This window comes from Pseudophryne corroboree, chromosome 3 (genome assembly GCF_028390025.1).
Source record: "Pseudophryne corroboree isolate aPseCor3 chromosome 3, aPseCor3.hap2, whole genome shotgun sequence".
NCBI classification, from domain to species: Eukaryota; Metazoa; Chordata; class Amphibia; order Anura; family Myobatrachidae; genus Pseudophryne; species Pseudophryne corroboree.
In genome coordinates, this window is record NC_086446.1 from 545,401,099 (window position 1) to 545,408,967 (window position 7,869).

At 47.4% G+C, this 7,869-nt stretch overlaps 2 pseudogenes; one reads left to right on the forward strand and one right to left on the reverse strand.

Moving 5' to 3' along the window:
* LOC134898431 (5S ribosomal RNA) lies at positions 1 to 118 on the reverse strand (annotated as a pseudogene).
* An 817-nt stretch (positions 119 to 935) lies between these two features.
* LOC134898433 (5S ribosomal RNA) lies at positions 936 to 1,053 on the forward strand (annotated as a pseudogene).
* The last annotated feature ends 6,816 nt before the right edge of the window (positions 1,054 to 7,869 follow it).

The following is a 7,869-nucleotide window of genomic DNA, read 5'->3' on the forward strand; positions in this document are numbered from 1 at the left end:
TACCTGCAGTACCAAGTATTCTCTGGTGGTCTCCCAACCAGGTACTGACCTGGCCCACAGTGCTTGGCTTCCAAGATCAGACGAGGTTGGGCATACTTAGTGTGGTTTGACCGCAGGTGAATATATCCTGCTTTATGATGCCCGGAACCAAGTATTAAGTACTGAAAGATCCCAAATTTTAGGTGAAATACTTGGGAGCTCTTTAAATCCAGACAATAGTAGCACCAAAATATGTATTAATAATGAAGGTAACAAATTGAGGATGAGTCCTGGACCAGAGTGCGGCTTACTAACAAGCCTGATGCAGTCCCATTGTTGCCATGTTTCACATGTATTTCAGGTCAATATAATGTACATAAGTGAAAAGTCACATCAGTATCTGAGAAACTTATAGTAACAAAAAAATATGCAATTTTGCGGAAGTATTAAATCCGATGGTGCATCAGACAGAAAGAATATATCCTACTGTTAGGTGGAGGGGTGAAATACCCCCCTTGGTCAGTGGAGACCGCCGCTAGAAGTCCATGATGGAGGGTGAGTCCAGCAGAGAGACGCCGGTGTCCGCGGTCCGCCGACCGGAAGTTCGGAAACCGGAACCGGAAGTGACGGCATACGTTTCGCTCGGGGAGCTTGTTCACGGAGTGCCTTTTTTTTTGTTACTATAAGTTTCTCAGATACTGATGTGACTTTTCACTTATGTACATTATATTGACCTGAAATACATGTGAAACATGGCAACAATGGGACTGCATCAGGCTTGTTAGTAAGCCGCACTCTGGTCCAGGACTCATCCTCAATTTGTTACCTTCATTATTAATACATATTTTGGTGCTACTATTGTCTGGATTTAAAGAGCTCCCAAGTATTTCACCTAAAATTTGGGATCTTTCAGTACTTAATACTTGGTTCCGGGCATCATAAAGCAGGATATATTCACCTGCGGTCAAACCACACTAAGTATGCCCAACCTCGTCTGATCTTGGAAGCCAAGCACTGTGGGCCAGGTCAGTACCTGGTTGGGAGACCACCAGAGAATACTTGGTACTGCAGGTATTTATATCCTAACTTAGAACATAAGACCCGGAGCCAAGGTATTGTTATTACTCACTATATCAACTTCAGATTGTGGAAGCAGATTCTCACCAATTATCAGAGTGGAGCCCGGCTTGTTAGATAGAGAAATACCCCTCTCTTCCGGTATATTGTCATTGGTATTTTTTATTATAAGTACATTTCATTTTTTCGGAAGAAGATAACCTATACATTGTTCATACTTTAATTGTAGTTCTTCTAACATCAGAGAGATCTATATACATTTTCGCCAAACGGAGCCAGTCAGTTTGATTTGTATCACCTTATACAATCAACTATGCTTAAATCGGATAGATTAACCTTTCGATAAATTGAAAGTATCCTAATCATTTTTCAGTTCCTTTTTGCCTTATAGCCCCTTATTTTTGAGGAATACTAATAAAAGTTATATTTTAAATACCACAATATTACACATTTCACAACAAAAGTGTGCCCCAGAAGAGACTTGTAGTCTTTCTTCTTTTCTTCTTTGGCTCCTGTACTACACAGGAACCATACATTTTCCTTATACTAGTTTACTGAACTACCTCTGGGAGCACCGCCAACCTAGTGCCAGATATTAATTATTCAATTACTCATGGCCAAATGTTGGTTAACGTTATAGCTATAGGTTTATCCTATATTAATTAAATTAGCAAGTTTTCAGATTGAGAGATCCTGTGCAGACTCTATCACCCTCCTTTCCAAAGTAATTGAATTCCCCCCCCAAACCTATTAATGCTAAATGTGAACGTGTCTGTTGTCCAACATGCTGTACTGAGACTAAAGGGGAGGCGTCAATCCCCACTGCAGTTTAAAGAATTGATAGCTTGAATGAAAGAATATTTTTGTTACTAATTAGGATCTCTATGCTTAATAAGGAGTTCTCAGTGCAAGATCCCATAAAAGTATTGCTGTAGAGAATACTTTTTACCAGTTAGAAGGGGATTCTACATACCCTCCAACATGACCCGCCCCACTAGGTACAAAATGCTCTGTTTCTGGACTTCCCTCTTAATTTATTATTGCCATCACCTGTGAAGAAACAGCTTTTTTATCATTTAACTAGTTCAACACAGGTGATGGAAATCATAAATTAAGAGGAAAGTCCAGGAACAGAGCATTTTGTACCTAGTGGGGCGGCTCATGTTGGAGGGTCTGGATTCTATAGGGGCTGGAGAAGACTCCTAGTAGTGAATCTAGATTGATTTTAAAAATACCTAGAATGTTTAATATGGATAATGGAAGCAGACTTTATAGTTGGAGACAAATTAGTCTACTGGAGGCAGGGGCGGATTAGGATGGAAAACCAGCCTGGGAAATTTATGGAAGCAGCCTTAACAGGGGTGCGGTCTGATAATGGGGTGGGGTCTGTTGAGGGGGGCGGGATCTCCTAATAGGGTCTGATTGTACAGAAATGCGGCCTTCCTTGCACCTTTTGCTGCAGACTAGGGTAGATTGGAAACCAAAAGTGGCCCTGTAAAATATGTGTATAAGTACCCCAACATGGGCAGTACAAGAGGTATAACATATCGTGTAGCCATGGCAGCATCACTGGATGGCAGAGTTGCTGTACTGCAGAGATGATATAACAATTAATGGGGACAATGCAGTGTACTGAGTGAGGTGGGCTGTCTGTCATGTGGGGGAAGGCACATGGCAACACACAAAACAGTTCCCACAGACACGTCGGCCTACCAGCAATCTTCCTGGTGAGCCCTATAGCCAATCCGCCCCTGCCTGGAGGTTATGTAGTAGGTTCCAATGTTATGGAACTGGCAACATTTCAGCGAGATTGCCACTAAATTGAAAGTAGCAATCAGATATAAGACCATACTTGCCTACCCTCCCGGAATGGCCGGGAGGCTCCCGAAAAACGGGTGACCCTCCCGGCCCCCCCGGAAGAGCAGGCAAGTCTCCCGATTTACGAGGGTCACCCCCTGCCCGCCGCCCACTTAACGAGTAAAGTGGGCGGTCCGGGCAGGCGATGACGCGATTCTTGTTGAATCGCGTCATCGTAACCACGCCCCCTGCTGTATAATGCCGGTAATCGCGGCATTACACAGCGGGGGCGTGGCTTAAATGACGCGATCCAGAAGCAACGCCCCGGCCCGCCTCCGCCACCCCCCCCCCCGCCACCCCGCCCCCGTTCCGCCCCCCTTGTGCGTCACCTGACTGCCAGCCCCCCCTGCTGAGCCGACGGGCTGCTCTCTCCCGGAGAGAGCAGCCCAGAAGTCGGTAAGTATGTATAAGACTCTACTAAACAAGGTTTTTAATTTCAGACTATTCCCTGCCATAAGATCATCAGGAGCTGTTTGAACTATTCTGTATATGAGGACACTCAACAAGTTTTCTCATACGTCCTAGAGCAGGGGTGGCCAACCAGTCAGAGACAAAGAGCCAAAAAATGTTGTTAGGTACATCAAAGAGCCGACTTCGAGCCGAAGGCGCACTTGCAAAAATGGGGTGTGACCTTGTGCCTGCTAGGCCACGCCCCGGTATAAAATACATTGAAAAAGCCAGATCCAACATAAAATACAATGAAAAAGCCACTTCTACATCAAATAATTTAAAAAGCCAGATCCGCAGAAAATATATTGAAAAACCAGATTCACATAATACACTTCAGTTCCCCCATGTGTCACTCCAGCCAGCACCCGCCTGTGTCACTCCAGCCAGCTCCCCCATGTGTATTTAGCTCCCTCAGTTCTCAGTCTACGTAGTGCTGCTGCATGTCTGGCTGGAGTGCAGCGGTTTACAGATCTCTTGTGGTCACGTGACTTTGGGGAACATTTACTAAACAGTGATAAGAGAGGAGAAGTGAGCCAGTGGAGAAATTTCCCCATCAACCAATCAGCAGCTCTGTAACATTTTATAGTATGCAAGTTATAGATGTTACTTCAGTGCTGATTGGTTGCCATGGGCAACTTCTCCACTGGCTCACTTCTCAGCTCTTATCACTGCTTAGTAAATGTACCCCTTAGAGTGTTGGGAGCCACATTTGAATAAAGAAAGAGCCGCATGTGGCTCAAGAGCCACGCGTTGGCCACCACTGTCCTAGAGGATGCTGGGGTCACAACAAGAACCATGGGGTATAGACGGGATCCACAGGAGACATGGGCACTTTAAGACTTTCAAAGGGGTGTGAACTGGCTCCCCTCTCTATGCCCCTCCTCCAGACTCCAGTTTAGAATCTGTGCCCAGGCAGACTGGATGCACACTGAGAAGCTCTACTGAGTTTCTCTGAAAATACTTTATGTTAGGTTTTTTATTTTCAGGGAGCACTGCTGGCAACAGACTCCCTGCTTCGTGGTACTTAGGAGAGAGAAGTCAGACCTACTTCTGTGAGTTTAAAGGCTCTGCTTCTTTGGCTACAGGACACCATTAGCTCCTGAGGGTCTGATCGCTAGGTACGCCTAGATGCTCGTTCCCAGAGCCCGCCGTCACCCCCCTTGCAGAGCCAGAAGTCAGAAGACAGGTGAGTAGAAGAAGATCAGAAGACTTCAGTGATGGCTTTGAGGTACCGCACAGCGACCGCGCTGCGCGCCATGCTCCCACACTCAGAGGCACTACAGGGTGCAGGGCGCGGGGGGGCACACTGGGCAGCATTTTAACCTCAAAATAACTGACAGGCAAGAGCGGACATAGTGCCAGGGCACTGTCCGGACCCCCGCCAATATAAAAAAGTTTTAAAAAAAGAGCGGGTCTGAAGCGCGCCATTACGGGGCGGGGCTTAGACCTCACAGCACACAGCCCGGCGCCATTTTATCTGCACAGGCTGCAGAGACGCTGGTCCTTCCTCACACTGCTGTACAAGTAACAGGGTGCAAAACGGGGGGGGGGGGGCACAGTGATTTTGGTGCATTGTATGTAATTTATAAAAGTGCTGCAGGTCTGGGACATTTTCTGTAGTGTTCAGACCGGGTTTGGGCGCTGGGGTGTGAGCTGGCAATATCTCCCTCTGTGTCTCTCTGACAGGTTTTACTGTGGGTCTGTCCCCTATAGGCCCAGTGTATCTGCGTGTGGTGGGTGCACGTGTGTCGGCATGTCTGAGGCGGAGTGCTCTTCCCAGGAGGAGACTATGTTAGGGAAACAAACAGCTGTGGGAGTGACCCTGTTGTCACCGCCGACACATGATTGGGTGAATGTTTTGAGTGCTTTGAGTGCAAATGTGGCTCTGATAAATAAAAGATTGGATAAATCTGAGTCTCAGAACCAGGCTTGGAAGAAATCCGTAGAGGATGTGTTGTTTCAAGTCCAGACTCCCTCGGGGTCACAAAAACGTTAATTTGCCCAGCTGACAGACACGGATACCGACACGGGCACTGACTGAAGTGTCGACTATAGTGATGCCAGATTAGATCCAAAACTGGCAAAGAGCATTCAGTACATGATTATGGCTATAAAAGATGTATTACATATCACTGAGGACCCTACTGTTCCTGATACTAGGGTCTGTATGTTTAAAGGAAAGAAACCCGTGGTAACGTTTCCTCCCTCTCATGAACTGAACACGCTTTGTGAAAAGGTTTGGGAAAGTCCTGACAAAAAGTTTCAGATTCCCAAAAGGATTGTAGTGGCGTATCCGTTTCCCTCTAGGGATAGGGAAAAATGGGAGTCACCCCCCATTGTGGACAAAGCTCTGTCACGGCTGTCCAAAAAGGTAGCTCTTCTGTCCCCTGACACGGCAGCCCTAAAGGATCCTGCGGATCATAGGCAGGAAAATACATTGAAATCCATTTATGTCACCATAGGTACGCTACTCAGACCAGCCATTGCGTCTGCGTGGGTGAGTAATGCTATCGAAAAATGGGCAGATAACTTGTCATCTGAAATGGATACCCTAGATAGGGATAGCATTCTTTTGACACTAGGTCATATCAGGGACGCTGCAGTCTACCTAAAGGAAGCTGCGAGAGATATTGGCCTCTTGGGATCACGGGCCAATGCCATGGCAGTCTCAGCTAGGAGAGCATTGTGGATTCATCAATGGAATGCTGATGCTGACTCTAAGAAAGCTATGGAGTCTCTACCGTATAGGGGTGGTGTGTTGTTTGGTGACGGCCTCGCTGATTTGGTATCTACGGCTACCGCGGGTAAGTCATAATTTTTACCTTATGTGCCTGCACCACAAAAGAAAGCACACCACTATCAGATGCAGTCCTTTCGGCCCAATAAATACAGAAGGGGCCGAGGGTCTTCCTTCGTTGCTACGAGAGGAAAGGGAAAAGGTAAACGATCACGGCCGTGGCCGGTTCCCAGGAGCAGAAGTCCTCCCCGGATTCTGCCAAGTCCACCGCATGACGCTGGGGCTCCTCTGCGGGAGTCCGCACCGGTGGGGGCACGTCTCAGGCTCTTCAGTCAGTTCTGGGCTCGTTCGGCCCTGGACCCATGGGTTTTAGAAATAGTGTCCCAAGGGTACAAACTGGAGTTTCAAGACGTCCCCCCTCACAGATTTTTCAAATCAGCCTTACCAGCTTCTCTTCCAGACAGGGAGATGGTATGCGTCGCAATACAAATATTGTGTCAAAATCAAGTCATTTTCAGGGTTCCCCCGTCACAACAGGGAGAAGGCTTTTATTCGAGCCTGTTCGTGGTCCCGAAGCCGGACGGCTCAGTCAGACCAATCCTGAACCTCAAATCCCTCAATTTCTACCTAAAAAAATTCAAATTCAAGATGGAATCTCTCCGGGCAGTGATCTCCAGTCTGGAGGAGGGGGATCTTATGGTGTCGGTAGACATAAAGGATGCCTACTTGCATGTTCCAATTTGTCCCCCACATCAGGCTTACCTGAGGTTTGCAGTTTGGGATTGTCATTACCAATTTCAGACGTTGCCGTTTGGTCTGTCCACGGCTCCAAGGGTTTTCACCAAAGTAATGGCCGAAATGATGGTTCTCCTATGCAAGCAAGGAGTCACGATTATCCCATACTTGGACAATCTCCTGATAAAGGCGAGATCCAGGGACCAATTGATGCAGAACATTACATTCTCCCTGACAATTCTGCAGCAACATGGTTGGCTCCTAAACTTGCCAAAATCACAGTTGATTCCGACGAGACGGCTGTTGTTTTTGGGAATGATTCTGGACACAGAATTACAGAGAGTTTATCTTCCAGTGGAAAAGGCTCTGGAAATTCAGAACCTGGTCAAACAAATGCTGAAACCAACAAGAGTATCGATCCATCAATGCACTCAGTTGCTGGGGAAGATGGTGGTGACCTACGAGGCCATTCAGTTTGGCAGATTCCATGCCAGAGTGTTTCAGTGGGACCTGTTGGACAAGTGGTCCGGGTCCCATCTGCACATGCACCGAAGGATAACCTTGTCTTCCAAGACAAGAATCTCACTCCTGTGGTGGCTGCACAGCTCTCACCTTCTAGAGGAACGCAGGTTCGGGATCCAGGACTGGATCTTAGTGACCACGGATGCGAGTCTCCGAGGCTGGGGAGCAGTCACGCAGAGAGAAAGCTTCCAGGGAAGATGGTCAAGCCAGGAAATGTGTCTACACATAAACGTTCTGGAGTTAAGGGCCATTCACAACGGCCTTCTGCAAGCGGAACATCTTCTTCGCAATCGGCCCATCTTGATTCAGTCGGACAACATAACAGCAGTAGCGTACATAAACCGCCAGGGGGGAACAAACAGCAGAGCGGCGATGGCAGAGGCCACAAAGGTGCTCCGTTGGGCGGAAAGGTATACAAGCCCTCTATCAGCGATCTTCATTCCAGGAGTGGACAACTGGGAAGCAGACTTCCTCAGCAGACACGATCTCCATCCAGGAGAGTGGGGTCTTCA